This window comes from Leptonotus elevatus, chromosome 7, assembly GCF_054856555.1.
Source record: "Leptonotus elevatus isolate MCC_2025b chromosome 7, RoL_Lele_1.0, whole genome shotgun sequence".
NCBI classification, from domain to species: domain Eukaryota; kingdom Metazoa; phylum Chordata; class Actinopteri; order Syngnathiformes; family Syngnathidae; genus Leptonotus; species Leptonotus elevatus.
Genome location: NC_141245.1, coordinates 22572200 through 22587349, shown reverse-complemented (window position 1 = coordinate 22587349; position 15150 = coordinate 22572200). Strand labels below are relative to the sequence as shown.

Below are 15150 nucleotides of genomic sequence, written 5' to 3'. Positions count from 1 at the left end.
TTTGATAATTACTATTCATTGTATTTTATATATTTTTTTATGTTTCTATTCCTATTCTATTTTAGTCAGACTTTTATTTAAATTTTTTTTGTTATGTTTTCATTTATAAATCTTACTTGATATATCATTTAAAAAAATTATAATATAATTGTTCTTTTATTATTGGTTTTTGTTTCATATTTATTCTTGGTTATTATTTGTCCATCATATATTCAATTTGATCATTTGTATGTATTTTTCTTGTCATTTTATTATTTATTTTTATTTGATTTTTTTAATCATAACTTTATTTGATTCTTTGTTTCATGTTTTTCTTAATGTTTTATTTTGTTTTAATAATGTGGTAGTTTTTCATTTTATACTTTATTGCATTACATTATATACTTGTACTATACTTTATATACATTATACACTTCACTTTTTGTATTTGTTTGTATTTGCTGTTCATAATAATTTAATTGTTTTTTTTAAATATAAAAAACATATTTTCTCGTTATTTTCGTAATATAATTATTTATCCCCAAGTTTTTTTCTTTAGTTTCACAACACGTGACCAAGATGATGTGCAGATGTATGTACAGTACATTCTGTATGTTGCACTTCATGTGTGGGCGCTGCGCTTTAAAGTATTCATTCCCCTTCAACCCCCCACCCCTCCCTCCCTCCTCCTCCTGTCACGTCACATGACCTCTCCAAAAAGATCTCGGCCTTGTTCATATTTTATGCCTCTTGCCTAATTTAAAGGAGGGAATTAGAGCAGAAAATTGGGGGTGGGGGTTAATGGACACACACACACACACACACACACACACACACACACACACACACACACACACACACACACACACACACACACACACACACACACACACACACACACACACACACACACTTGACACTGGCGCCATCTTGTTCTTCACACAAACAAAACCCTGCGAATGAAATGAAACCTACTTGATTTTGAAACCCAAGTTGAAAAACATTTCAAATTTGAAACCACAAGAAGGCCAACAGGAATTGTAGCGACATGAAAAATGTCCTAACGTCAGTGGATGACACTCGGCCCCAATTTGCAGCACTGCATTTATTTGCTTTGCATCATCAGAGGTGAAATCTTCATCGCCATGACAACAAGGATGCTTCACATAACATTTGACACCACCTAACTCTCTCAGTTGCCCCCTTCCCTCCCAAAAACATGGTGGCTTGTCACTTGGATGACATCGCATTCATACACATACATATTTGCATACTTCACATTGTACAGTTTGTTTTATTTTAAAAAGCTTTTGCTGCCAGGTCGGTATTACAAATGAGAATCTGTGGGTCTTTGTCTCCCCTGTAGCAAAAGAGCTTTTCAACTATGAGTCAATTGAAATCGGTGGTCAGGCCGAGGTCGTCGAACTGCATGCGGAGTGTGCAGAGTTGCCTGTCGCATCAGCAGGATGTCAGCCCCGCCCGCCTTGACGTCTCTTATGTAACGCTGGCTCGGAGAGGCGATGCTTGTCTCTGTGATTCACCCCACCAAAAGCATAACCCTAATTTCAAAGCCAAACCCTGTCAGGTATGGAGGATCAAAACTGCCCAAATTTAAAAATTAATAAATGAATAAAAGTGAAAATCAAAACGGATATAAAAAATATAATTCTAAATAAATAAATACAAAAATTAAAAACGAGATTAAAAAACTAAAAATAAATACAAAAATATATAAATTAAATATCAATCAATCAATAAAAACGCTCTGCTTTCATATTTATATTATTTTCATGCTGCAGTCGCGTTTGCAACGGAGGAGCCCAGCCCAAGACGCGCTTAGGACCGCCCCCCCATTTGAAGAACATTTCGACCTGACAGAGCGTCTGCAGCATGAAATATATAAATGTGTAAATGTTTTTATTTATTTATTGATACCTAATTATATTTTTATATTTATTTTTGTATTTATTTTTAGATTTGTTTTTTTAATCTTTTTTTTATTACTTTTATTCATTTTGTTTCCATATTTTGTTGTTTTTATTTTCATTTATATAAATTTTTTGTATAACATTTTTGAATTATATTTTTTATATACGTTTTTATTTTCACTTTTATTAATTTTTTTATTTAGTCATTTATTAATTTTTTAATTTGGGCAGTTTTCGGTCCTCCATAGTCAGGAACCCTTGGCTGAAACCCGGATTCAAAGAAAGCCTACTTGAAACCCTAATAACTCTTGACTTGAAACCCTGCACGACCCCGACGTGCATCTCCCGAGTTGCGGCGGTGACGCTCATATAAAATGTAGGTGAGCCGTTCCTTATGCATGACCGACTACAAGCTGCACTTGTGTTGTGTGCGCCGCCTAATAAACCCAAAGCATCAAGGTCTGCTTGTGATGTGTTGGGTTCATAAATAAATAACACTCGCAGCAGCTTACAAAAAAAAATAGAACAATTCTAACCAAGATTACATAACTCAAATTACGCTTGTGCTTTGTCTGCCAGGCAGTTTTTGTGCAAGAGCATTTCACTTATTTTTTTTCTTTTTTACAACAAAATCTTGTATCATGCCGATAGCAGGCCTTATTTCAGGGTAATGGTACTCGCGATCCGCTGCCCTTTTGGGGCCATTTTGAAATCAATTTAAGTATTGTTTGAATTTAAAATTCGATGAATAGAAAATGACCATTCATTTCAAGAAATGTGAAGGGAAAGGACAATGATCTGTCCTTTTTGTTGTTGTGAGTTTTATATATCAAAAGTACTACTTGGTATCTGTATCGATGACTACTCGAGTTAGTCAAGTACTTGTACTAACATCAGTCTGGAAAAAAAATGGAAATCGAATATCCCTGCTATTAATAAGTAAAATTTTCGTTTACTATTGGCAGATACTTTCGCTAAAATTATGTACCTGTCCTGTACAGTGGACCCCAACATAATCGCGCTTCGGGACCCGAGAACGGGTTCTAGGTTCGCGACCCTCTTTTTAAAAAGCTTAAACATTGCATGTTGCAAATATTTCAAATTAACCATTTTCAACGAGTTTCATCATGAAATACTACCATTTGTAGTTATTTAAAGAATCTATGTGCAGTTTGTCACTCTTTTACTCATGACTGCCACCTCTGGCCCAAAGCGTAACTGCAGCATCTTTGTCAGGCTCGTTCATGGTGCACGTTGCGACAGCCATAGTTCACAAACGAAGACATGACTTGAAATGAGGTAAGAAAAACTCCTCCCCTCCTCAAAGAAACTGTGGAGTGTGCAAGGTCAAGTTTCATAGTGAAAAACTAATATTTGTTGTTCTTTAACTTGAAAGTGGGTCATTGTAACCCACAACATAGCAGGAGTGTTAATAATTCTGTTTTGTTTTTGTAATCTGCTTTATACAAGTAGCCCTGGATGCAGAGTGCAGTTCGAGACGTGCCGCCGCGCCGGGTGGACTTAAACGTTTGACTCCGCCCACACGGATTTTACAAAATGGTTTAAACAAAAAAAAAATTATACCAACATTTGCAGATTTAATGATGCACCATCTTGTGATGTAAAGTTATTCTTTTAAACATTATGGAGCATTGAAAATTACAACCACTCAACCCTCAGTCAGCCGGGGCGGAGCTAGCTAATCTGTTTGACGGGAAAGGTACTACATGTCCCCAGCAGAGTATTTGGGTTTCGGTTAGTTTTTAATTTTCGTAAAAATCCGTGTGGGCGGAGCCAAACATTTAGTTCCACCCGGCGTAGCGGCACGCCTCGAACTGCACTCTGCATCCAGGGCTTACTCGCTTTATATTGGGTGCACTGTGATTCCACTTTTGACCACTAGATGGTGGTATGCATGTTTAGTTTGAGATTGTGTAAACTTAAAAGAAGAAGAATGAAACTGCATGTAATCATTTCAGTGCATCTTAGTTTTTGTTGAAAATTATCCAATGTTATCCACCATAATCCTGCTTTTTAAACCTACAGACTCACTCAGATTTTGCTGTGTAAACTTTCCGCAAAAGGGACCAGATCTTACACAAATCCAGCCAAATCTGCATGCGCTTTGACTCTTGTATTCATTACAAAGTCAAATGTGGCACAGCTGTCGCCCTCCGCCCGCCGGAGTCCTCCTTAAAGGAGAGCGACAGGCAGCGCAGCGCTTTGCATCGGCTTCATTCTGAAGACAGGAAAGATGTCAGCCCGTGGGCGACGTGCGGCGTGTACTTTATAATTAACCTCTCATCCTGCGCGCCCGGCGTCTCGCAAATATTCACCTCGTTTTCAGCACAGTCACAATGCTGCTTTTAATGTTGGTTTTTTTTTGTAAAGCGATGCCAGCTGGACATCATTCAAAGCCAATGAAAAGACCTCCACCAAGGTCAAAACCTCCTCATTTGGATGCTGAATCTGTTAATGCCATCCTAACAGACTCACTGGCTAATGAATGGGTTAGACCACGAGTGCCAAACTCTTTTTCATCAAAGTTATAACTGTGAAAATCATAAAAATGTATTACTCACAGTTTTTGTTCCGTGCTGCCAGCTGGCTCTTCCCCTGTGTTGTTTCCAGTTTCCCTGTCTGAGGGGGCGTGGTGAGCGATTGGTAATCAATTCCTATTGGGAAGTGCTTCACGCACACCTAAAGTAGTTCCTGATTGCTGTTTGTATCCTGCCGGGTTCCACAATCACTTTGTATAACTCTCTATGGGGTTGACTCTCTGCTTTTGTAGCTGTTCCCACGAGTTTTGCCGTCTTCCCGGTGACTCTCTTTGCTCCCTCGTCGCATCACCGTAAGCCACGTTTTTCTGATCTTTGCTTTTTCTTTTTGTTGCTTTGTGTTGTTTTGCCTTTCACCCACAGTTTTCAGTTTTTCTCCTACCGGTTTGGGAGCGCTTTTTGTTCCCCAGTTTTTGCTTTAGTTTTTTTGTAAATAACGATGGTTGAAATTAGGGCTGCTCAATTATGGGAAAAATACTAATCACGATTATTTTGGTAATAATTGAAATCACGATTATTCTAATTTAGCAGTAATAAATTTAACTCATTCAGTGCCAGTGACGGCTATAGACGTCAAAAATCCAAATTTAACTGGGCTGGCATTGAATGAGTTAATAATAATGCATACATGTGTGGAGACTGGGGTTTCACAAGTTACTTAATGTTAAAGATTAGAAATATGAAAGAAAAATGCACTGAGCTGTCACCAACGTCTTACAAATGTAATTATGCAATCTTTTGGCAGAAAATTGACCAACACAAATCAATATTATTTTTACATTACAGTGCATCTTTTTAATTTTAACTCAATTTTGTGATTTATGATGACATTATTGTATCAATAACTAAAAGATGCAGCCATATTTCTATTAGTTTCAAATTTTTCCCACTTTTATGTTGAGTATGCAAACATTTTTATTGTACATTTGATTGCACATCTAGAATAGATATATCATCATGAATTAACTATTGAAGTTATGCAATTAATTACAATGAAAAAATGTAAACGCCTGACACCCCTAGTTTAAACATTTAAAAATATTACGACAAATAAAATGATTTGAAACCGTATAATTGTGTAAGTTCCTTTTGGAGCTAACAAGATTGATTAAATTAGTCATTTTAATTTGTCTTTAAATGTGAGCAGGTGCGAGATGATAGTTTTCCAAATCTTCTCAGTCTTCCGAAATGAATGGTCTTGCTGCTTAATTTATGAACTAAATTAAAAAAAAATAGCTGACAGACTGATTGTCTTCTTAACTTACTGCCTAATGAATACTACAAGTCCGAAAACTGAAGAACTGGCGTACATAAAAAAATATATGAAAAAAAAAGCAATAATTAGCCTAATTGCTAACAAATGCAAGAGCCAGACGCCATTACTGAACGGTTGAAATATCGCCTTCATGGCTCACTAAAATGTTGTTTAGCAAGCCACGCAGTCACCCAGCAGCCATCACATTTTATTTAGTCTGTTGCTTCAGAGGATATTAGAGAATTAAAAAAAATGCCAGCAGAGGGAGAGGAGTCTCTCTTGGGGGGTTGCGAGCTGGCGACGGTTCCGATTATCATCCATCTGTTCAATTAACTGTCAGCTTTTTCACAAAATGAATGAAAAGGCCGTAAAAAATGGAGCTCCTCGATAACGGCGGGGCCACAAATTGAAACAGTGGCCTCATGCATTTCTGAGTGCGAAGCGTGAAAACGGACACAGACGACCACGCTAAGCGCGGGAAAAAGAAGAATTAAACTCATTTCCGAAAACATGCATAATATCGATATCTGGCCTTCCTGACAAGCGATAAGGATAATGAGCTTTTCTTCCTCCTTCAGTTGGATCCAAGAAAATCGCATTGTGTGTTACAGATGTAAGCCTCATTATCTGACCTCAACTTTCTTCAATTCAATTCCCACACTCGATGCTCGCTGAGCGCGGCAGCCTGATTAAAGAAGCTTTTTGTTTGTGTTTTTTTTTCTTTTCTTCCAGGAGGCTGAAGTCGTTTTATCAACTCTCAGGGCCAAGAAGATAGTGATGCCCCGGTGCTGGCGTGAACTCCCGACAGCTGCTGATCACCTTCCTCTTCTTGGAAAAAGTGAGTCACAACATTGTACCATACCACTGTGGTATCAGAAATTGACCTTTCACTAAGTCACACAAAAAAAAAATATCCGAGACTTCAATGACACGTTTTAGGCGTATTAGGGCCACGTATAATTTTTTTTTTTTTAGCGGGTGGGCAGAGTGGCAATATCCCGACAAAACTTTGTAAAGTGGCAAATTTCTGAGTTTTTTTCTCAGAATATTGCCACTCTCTGGAAAAAGAAATATATTTAAACATGGCCCTCGCCGTCGTAGTTTTAAGATGTACCAACGAATCCTCTCATTAGATTATAGTCAAGTCATCTTTATTTATATACCTACTCTATGTGTATCTTTCGTAAGTTAGAGTTTTTTTCTCACAAATTTTCCATTTAATAGATGCAAATTTGCCACTTTTTCCAGAGCGGAAGTAATATTCCGAGAAAAAAACTTGGAAATTTGCCACATTTTTTTTCTACGCAAATTCGCCACTTTATAAAGTCACAAATATGCTATTTTTCAAAGTGGCAAATTTGCGAGTTTTTTCTCTGAATATTACTCCCCCTCTGGAAAAAATAGCTGTTCGATGATTAGACTATAGCTATGCTACGTGTGTGTATTTGTCGTAAGTTTATGAGTTATTTTCTTGCAAATTTGCAATTTTCTTAAGTTGCAAATTTGTCACTTTATAAAGGTGCAAATTTGTCACTTTATAAAGGTGCAAATTTGTCACTTTATAAAGATGCAAATTTGCCACTTTATAAAGATGTTATAAAGTGGCAAATTTGCGAGTGTTTTCTCAGAATATTCCCCCCCTCTGAAAAAATTTTTTTTTACACATGGCCCTAATACACCGTCGTAGTTTTAAGATGTACCAACGAATCCTCACATTAGACGACAGCTACGCTACATGTATCTGTCGTAAGGTTTTGAGTTTTTTTCTCGCAAATTTGCCATTTTATAAAGTCGCAAATTTGCCACTTCATAAAGTTTTTTCTCCCTCTGGAAAAATATTTATTTATACAAGGCCCTAATACACCGTCGTAGTTTTAAGATGTTTCGAAGATGAGATCAGATGTTTTTTTCTCAAATTTTTTAATGTATTTTTCTTTTCTTAAAGTTGTATTTAATAATTTCCAACCCAAACGCTTATCTAGCAGCCTGGTGTTGAAAGAACACCGCAATAGTGTCAGTTGACGCTCTGGGAATTATGACACGCATTCTAATTATGCCAGGAGTTTTAAATTCTACTTTTAAGTGGGTTGTTGTCAGTAATGGTGCCCCCTCCTGCTCCCGACAGTTTAAAGGGGACACATTGTGAAAAAATTGACTTTTTAATTGCTCGTATGCAAATAGTTATTCTAGGGCGCCTGCCTACCCATTGAGTGTGAAATTGCATAACTAGGTCCATTTTTTTGGGTGGGCTGCCTATGTCCGTAAAGTGTAATTCAGCCGCTCGCTGATGAAGTTACGTCTGCATGAGTGAAACTACAAAGGATGATTATACTGTCTTTATGTGGTTCGGGTGAACTTTCCCTTTTTTTCTTCAGGCGTTAGCACAAATATGCACCCCACAGTAGAAGGGGTGGGGTGAGTGACAGGACATCCACCTTAAAAAGCGACTCATTTTAACAGAGCTGGTGTAGAGTGACTGCAATTGAAATCGTTGGGCTATTTTGTCCAAAGCATTGTCATTTGAAAACAGTTTTACTTTTTGGATTTAAAGAGGCCATATTACTGTACTGTATGTAAAAGTGGCTTTGAATTGCTTGTATACATATTTGTGTCTCTGAAGAGACTGTTGAGTAAAAAAGCTCAAAATCCACAGTTTTTATCAAGAGTGCTCTAATTCTTGATCCTTGGGCTAATTTTACCGAAGCAGATGCAGACATTTTATTAAGGCACCTGGGAACTCCTCTTAAGGACAATTCACAGTTGTCTTACTAACAAGTCTGTGACAAGCGAGATACCATGACAACCGGGGCCAGGCTAGGGAGTTGTGACGAGGCCGCTATTTGCGGACGTCGTACTAGCACGAACAAATTTGGACGTTGGCCCGGAGAGACGAATCCCAGGTTAGCTTAGCGCTAGCTAACTGGTATGACAGAACGCTGATGGATTTACAAGGTTACTAAAAGCAGAGGAATAAAATAAGTTATTTTAAACTAGAAAGGAAAATATTTCCGTAAATTGACGCGGCTGTGTTAGCATGTCGGGCGCATGAAGATAAAGCGCTGTATTGGTGCACTCCAGTTACTATTAAGATCAAATTGAAGCTGACTTTTTTTGCCGACTTTGACATGTTTTTCGGCTGAAGTACAATTAGCAATCATTTCAAGTTGGTTCGGAATTTGTTGCTTAAATGGTCAATTAATAGTGAATAGCAAAATAGGCGGACGGACAGATTAGCATAGACTGACTAACGTGTCATGTTTATCTTTCTGCTGATGACAAAATTTACTGTTCCAATCCTGATTTATCACAAATCCAGTAAAAGTTGCAACACAATTTTAATGCTGTCCAACACTGGTTCAATAACAGGTTTGTTCTCAATATGGGAAAACTCATTTTCTATGCTATTTGGAACAAATTATGGTTAAGTACACAGCAAAATTGCCAGTGTTAAATCTAACACTAGAAAAGTGTTTATATGTGTCCACACCAATGAGTGTAAATTGCACACTTTTCAGTGTTAATTTTTTTCACATGTGACCAGTGTTACTCCAACACTGTATAGTGTTGAAATAATGTTTTTTATAATGTGCCAAACCACACTTAACTCTGACGTTTAAACACTAATGAGTCTATTGCACTAGTGTCTGAAAAAATAATAATTGCTCAAACCACACTTTACACTGGTAAATGGTACTTCATTTATATAGCGTATTTTTCTCATTACAAGGCAATCAAAGCATTTCACATTTTGACTACCGATGGGACGGCATCAGGGTCAAATCGGGGTTCAGTATCTTGCTTTACTACTACTGATACTTTGACATAGTCACACGGGCTCTCAGGGTTTGGGAGACGACCACTCTACCACCGAGCCATGCCGCCCCAACAACAACACCTGGATGTATCGCGCTGGAAAATTGGAAAGTTTCTCCTTCATCGGATTGAGGGTGTGGTCAATTCAACACTCAAGGAAATTTACTCTGACAGTGTAACTTTTTATCCTTACAGTGTTAAAATAACACTGCCTATTGCATATTCGAGCAAACACTGGAAGTTTAACACTGACCAATTTGCTGTGTACTCTTACCTGAGTTGCTTTCAACTTTAGAGATGGAGTCCCACTTGAGGAGTTGATGTATTTAAAAACCGTGGTCTTTGGACAGACCGTGAGCTTACTTTTAAACCGCATATCGATTATAGTATTTGCAAAATAATTCATGGCTGTCTGGGTTTTGTCATTTGGAGTCAGGAAAATAATCATTTCACAACTGTTACTTCCCATACTCAACTATGATGTTGTTTACCAAAACACCACTGACCTATCCTCAAACCGCTCAATATTTTGAAATGATTACTTATGCAGATTTGAAATGTACGAGGCTTTCAATTGGCTTCATCCTAAATGCAAACGTCCGTTTATTTACTTGCGCAACGTCCCCCTATTCTGAAAGTATAAGACCTTCAAGTTCCAACGCGTAATCTCAAAGTCTCCCATTGTTAACTCACCCGACAGGCCCTCAACACATCACGTTGTCCCTAAGTGGCCGTTCAACTTTTAGACAACAATCAGTAACGCTAAAAGACCAAAATCTATCCTCGTAGTTGGGCATAAATTCACAGAGTGAAGAAAACGGGATGTAATCAATTTGGCCACCGGTGCCTTATCTGCACTCGCAGATCCTCCCCACCACCGGCTCCCTCCACTCCCCTTTTATTTACTTCCTCCCACTATCTTTGATTTCTCAAACGCTGCTTCCTCTGGTGAAAATAACTTTTTTTTTCTCAAATGATGAGACAGCTTGTTACCAGCAAGGTGAGTGGTGATAACCTGACTTTCATTGGATGGATCAGTTGAGGTCTGGACTGTCACAGGTTTTTCTTTTCCTTCCTCCCTCGCGCCCAATTGAGTGTGCGTATTTATTCATCTCAGTTGGGATTTATTTTGCTGTTAGGCGACTTATATTCCTCCAGCGCGCTTGATCTCCTTGAATCAGATTGCACCTTATCGGACGGAGCAGACTGCACGGAGGCCGTCGTGAGATAGCGCACTGCCGGCTGAGCTCTCAATCCGCGTGTCGCACATTAGCGGCGCCATTACCGCGGCGCCGCTTGACGTCCACGCGGGTCGCGTTGGCGAGATATCTAATTGAAAACCCCGTTTGTATCGCCAAAAAAGAAGAAGAAAAAGTCGGTGTGTACCGGAGACGAGTACTCGAGTCTGTGCAACTTGGATGAGAATCAACTCGAGTCACTGAGATTTGACAACCAAAAGTCAAGTTGATATTTATTTTTTTTAACCCGTAATCGAAAAAGTCTCAAAGGTCTTCGCGGTTCTTAGCAAGCCAAGACATCCCCTGCTCTAGACCCCCCATCTAGAAAAGGCAAAAATCTGGGGAACAAAAACCTAACAAACATTTAGGGAGTGAAGAAACCTTGAAAAGAGATCACAATTGGGGTCACCCCCACCCCCAATTTTCATGAAATGCAAAAATAAAACTGAATGGAAACACTAGAAATTCGAAAAAGGGCCCAAAATTTACCAAAACGTTTTTAGGCTTGGAGGGGATGAATTTAGGAGCGTATTGAAAAAAGGAAAATGCTAATTTTGGCTAAGGAAACAGGTTTTGACATACACGTTGCACGTTTTGACCGGATATTACGTCACACGCACGTTTGTAGTCGCCGGTGAAAATATGCAACGTGTATGCGGTCTTGTCAGCGTTTATTCGCAAAACCTGTTTCCATAGCCAAAATTCGCCATTTGTCTTTTTTCAAAATCCACTGCTTCGAAGCGTAAAATTTTTTTTTTGCACATTTTGGGCCCTTTTTTTTCCGAATTTCTAGCATTTGCATTCATTTCTTGAAAATTCAAATAAAACTGGGTGGATGGAAACCCCACTTATGATGTCTACCGCCACCTACAGCGGCGGAGTCCCTTCTCAGTATTCGCAAAAGAAGAACAGATGGAAACGGGCATAAGTCGCATGTCCGTTTTGCGCATATTCATTAAGTTCATAAAAAAATTGGATGGAAACCTGACTACAGATTACATGGCTTGGGAGGTCAAATGAAAGGGGCTGTGCACAATCACACAGATTAATCCAAAGAGCCGCAAGTAGGATACACAAGGGTAGCATAATAATACCTTAGGCAAGACATTTTCAGAAGGTCATCTACTTTTTCTTCCATGTATGTACTGTACTGTGGAGTTGTATGCTATCTTGATGGCCTTGGGATGGATCGTAGAACACAGACCCCGCAATGCTTTCGTCTGGAGTCTCAGTTTTAAGTTTTAGGGTAGGCATGTCGAAGAGCAGGCACCACCGAGTATATGAAATGATGTCAGGAAATGCGGTGACGAGAAGGCAAGGCATTGAAATTATTTTAATGCGGATCCCTCCTCTGAGGGGGGACAAACAGGCCAAGCAAGCGATCACAAACGAGCACACAGAAACACGAATAATGCTACAGAGAAGGAGAGGGAAAGAAGATATTAGTTATTGATTATTCATGCAGCGATGTCAGGGTTGCATGTTGGAAAACGTTTCATTGGCCCCCTGCTAAGCAAGAGAGTACAAATTAGTTTAGCTAGCACGCTAACCAAAAAAAACACGTGATTCGATTTGACGTCAGTTTGGATCGCATTGCAGTGTGACAACCTCTGCTGTCGTCGGAGGTAAATCTAAAAAAATCAAGTTTCAAAATCATAACAAATTCAAAGAAATGAAATTGTAAAATATGAAATTGCGTAAAAGAACCTTGACACGTTCAGGCAGGAAAAAAATATCGACATGTTTCACGGTGAACATTTGATCAGGGATGACAAACGAGTTCATGTAGCGAGACGTATTTTTCAGACGATTCAACCCCAACATAAAATACGGTGGAAGCTTCTGTCGCCCACAGCTAGAATCGTTCAGACAGAATCATTTCGCCTTTGGACGGTTCTGCTGATGAGCCCAGTGTCACTGCCCACCCATTTGCTGATAGCCCACCGGTCACTCGGCAGCGCTCTCATTTTCTCTCGGCAGGCCTTGGAAGCCCGAGACCGAAATTAAAGATCTGCAGATATCAGCCACCCATTGCTCGCCCGTCTCGCTCCACCTTGCTGAAATGTGCTGCTTTCCTTTTTTTCCCCTCTTTTTTTTTTTTAATAATGAATATTCAATAATGTTTTTAATAAAATAAAATAAAAAACACAGTTACAAGATAATGTACTGGAAAACGTTCTACAGTACTGTCTGTCTAACTTAAGCTAGCTGGTAAGCTAGTTATTTTTTTCTCCCCCCACACTCTATTTACATAATATCTGGTCACTTGTTGCTTGGCAGAATTCCTGAGGGACAATAACTGCAGCCCCCGACAATATTATGTAACAAAAAAGATATGTCTAATAGTGAAACTTTGTATGTGAATTTTAAGCTAGCTATTAAAGTACGATTTATCATTCAGGTGGTTCTTGTCACTTGTTGCTGGGTAGAATTAGCCAGCCTGCATCATTAATAGGTTAATAATTCTGAGGCATAGGGAATTTTTGTATTTGTTAGTGTAATTTAAACAACATTGCATGCTAGGATTTTTGCCTTCTAGTCATGTGACAAATTTGTGTGGGCACTGGTTGCTAGGCAGGTTTCATTGGGCACAATCACTGCCGCACCCCACCGCAATGTATTAATCAACACAGACAACAAATAGTTGATGTAATTCTTCGTAAACATGTTTTTACTTGTTCATCTACTTTAGGCTGTAGAAATAGTCCACACAATTCACAAATTGATGTCTAGTCAGCTAGGACTTTTAATTCTGGATACGCGATATATTTTTGAGGCCACTTGTCCAGAGATGGCAAATCCAGGGCCAGAAAGTAAAAACCCTGCCTACAGTTTGGCTTTGGTCCCCGATGCTAGCTAGGGAGCTAGCTAGCTAGCACCTGGGGCTTTTACTTTTTGGCCCTGGATTTGCCATCTCTGGACAAGTGGCCTAAAAAATATATCACGTATCCACAATTAAATATGCTCATTATTTACATTACAATTTGTCTTCAAACAGCAGCGCGTTAAACAAAATTTTTGCTAATTTACATGCTAAGATTAGATTCTAAAAATACTGTATAATCTTCCAGAAGGCTATTCAGCGCGAAAAAAACGAAAACAAACTTTGAGGTACACAAGCAAAGAAAGAAGAAGGCAACTTATTTATCTAATTACCCTAAGATTAGTGAGTACACAGAACCATTTATCCAACCAAGATTGAAGAGAATCTGGGAAGCTAATTACAAAAACACACGTGGGTCGAACACAAGGGCAGGTAAGGACCCGACTGTCCGATACAAAAGGACAAGGGTATGGGTAATTAAACACCACAGAAAGCAAACAGCATAAACGGAGCAATCTAATAAATTCACTCCACCCCAAATGCCTAAAAGAAGTAATTACATCAATAGATTAGCCATTGGATGCTTTTTAATAAAATCTAACGGATTGAAACATTTAACTCGACCTGTAATTCAACCACAGTTATTTCATTCTGTGATGACATGACTCCAACATTTGAATAGAACGTCACATCAAAGAAATGATTGACGCGCTTGAGAGCGGCAACTCACAGCCGTCCTTGAGCTACGCGCTAATAGCTAATCCGGATTTTGGCTGTGACAGCGAACCTCGGCTAATTAATCCACTTTGATACATGCTTCGATACGGACTGAATGAGCGAGGCGGCGTGTCGGCTTCTGTCGGAGGGAGGAGACCAGCTCTCGGCTTATCTCTGTGGCACAAACCCTGTGAAAATTTGCATGAAGGCGGCGGATGGACTCGCTCAGCAGTTTCTTCAAAATGCGATGTGGAATAAATGTGAAGAACGGTATTAAAATGTGGTGGTAGCTAATTTGTTTGGACTGAAAGTTTCGGATATAACACACTGTCAACAAGTCAAATAAATATATTTTTTTAAAGGGTGGGGGCAATATTCCGAGAAAAAAACTCGCATTTGCCAGTTTATAAACTCGCAAATTTAAGACGTTTTTTTCTATATATATATATTTATATATTTATTTATTTATTTTTACAGGTTGAGGGGAATATTCTGAGGACAAATTTGGCAAACTTGCCACTTTATAAACTCGCAAATTTACAAAAAAAATTCTCACAAATTTGCCGCTTAGTAAAGTGGCAAATTTGTGACTTTATAAAGTGGCAAATTTGCATGTTTTTTTTTCTCAGAATATTGCCCTCACCTTCAAAAAAATATATATTTGTACATACGCCGTTGTAATTTTGATACGCCTTTGGGCGTGTGACCACTTTTTGCTTGCGGTAATCTTCTTTCTGATCATGTGATCACTTGTTGCTAGGCAGAATTTAAAGGCATAATTACTGCTCCTCCCAAAACTCCCCCTCCAAAAAATAAAATGAAAAATAACCCTGAAAAT

General features: G+C 38.7%; 1 long non-coding RNA gene across 4 annotated transcripts in view; it reads left to right on the top strand.

Moving 5' to 3' along the window:
* Positions 1 to 13468, top strand: part of LOC147171601 (uncharacterized) — a 74866-nt gene extending 61398 nt beyond the window's left edge. For 2 of the 4 annotated variants that reach the window (XR_015095638.1, XR_015095636.1), the window contains 2 exons: positions 6453 to 6558; positions 12752 to 13468. This is a non-coding gene — a long non-coding RNA (uncharacterized LOC147171601). Of the gene's footprint in view, positions 1 to 6452; positions 6854 to 12751 lie in introns of those variants that run through there. The other 2 variants (XR_015095637.1, XR_015095635.1) reach the window with 1 other exon arrangement.
* The last annotated feature ends 1682 nt before the right edge of the window (positions 13469 to 15150 follow it).